The sequence below is a fragment of the Colobus angolensis genome, unplaced genomic scaffold, assembly GCF_000951035.1.
Source record: "Colobus angolensis palliatus isolate OR3802 unplaced genomic scaffold, Cang.pa_1.0 Scaffold31, whole genome shotgun sequence".
Lineage (NCBI taxonomy): Eukaryota > Metazoa > Chordata > Mammalia > Primates > Cercopithecidae > Colobus > Colobus angolensis.
In genome coordinates this window covers 85,018-86,343 of record NW_012116377.1, presented here as the reverse complement: position 1 = coordinate 86,343, position 1,326 = coordinate 85,018, and positions in this window count along the sequence as shown.

Below are 1,326 nucleotides of genomic sequence, written 5' to 3'. Positions count from 1 at the left end.
AGACAGAGTCTCGCTTTGTCGCCCAGGCTGGAGTGCAGTGGGGCCATCTCGGCTCACTGCAAGCTCCGCCTCCCGGGTTCACGCCATTCTCCTGGCTCAGCCTCCAAGTAGCTGGGACTAGAAGGCACGTACCACCACGCCCGGCTAATTTTTTGTATTTTTAGTAGAGAGGGGTTTCACCGTGTTAGTCAGGATAGTCTCGATCTCCTGACCTCGTGAACCACCCGTCTCGGCCTCCCAAAGTGCTGGGATTACAGGCGTGAGCCACCGCGCCCAGCAAGATTTTTCTTTAAAGCAAGAACACAGATTTAAATTTCAAAGGGAAAGAAGTAGCTCCAAGATAGAGGAAACAGATGGCTCCCAAAGAAGGTAACTTTATTCTTTGAAATGGGAAGAAATTATGACAAGAGGGTAGTAGAGACTGAAAAGGTGAAGATAAAAGGGGATTCTTGGCCAGGCACAGTGGCTCACACCTGTAATCTCAGCACTTTCGGAGGCCGAGGCAGGTGGATCACCTGAGGTGAGTTCGAGACCAGCCTAGCCAACATGATGAAACCCCATCTCTACTAAAAATACAAAAATTAGCTGGGCATGGTGGCGGGCACCTATAATGCCAGTTCCTTCAAAGGCTGAGGCAGGAGAATCGCTTCAACTCAGGGGCGGAGGTTGCAGTGAGCCGAGATCACGCCACTGCACTCCAGCCTGGGTGACAGAGTGAGACTCCATCTCAAAATAAATAAATAAATACATTTTTAAAAGTGTGTGTCGGGGGGTATTGTGACTTTTCTCCATGTTTCTTAGGCCACAACCCTTACATGGGACCTTAAGGAAGAGACTCCTCAACCAGTACCTGTATGGTGCTGCCTCCCTGATAGGCTGGGTTCTAAACAGCAGTGTCTTCCCCATTTGCTCAGTCCTTACTCACCTGGGCACCATCCTCCCAGCACGTCCCTTGAAACCATCCAGGGCTCTTTCCCTTGCTCCAGTAAGGAAATCACATCAGGCTTTGGGCTACAGAGACCTGTTTATAAGAAAAGAAGTAAGACGGCCAGCCATGGTGGCTCACTCCTGTAATCCCAGCATTTTGGGAGGCCAAAATAGGTGGATTGCTTGAGGTCAGGAGTTCAAGACCAGCCTGACCAACATGGTGAAACCCTGTCTCTACTAAAAATACAAAAATTGGCCAGGCATGGTGGTGGACGCCTGTAATCCCACCTACTCAGGAGGCTGAGGCATGAGAATCGCTTGAACCCCATAGACAGAGTGAGATCACGCCATTGCACTCTAGCCTGGGCGACAGAGTAAGACTTTGTCTCAAAAAAAAAA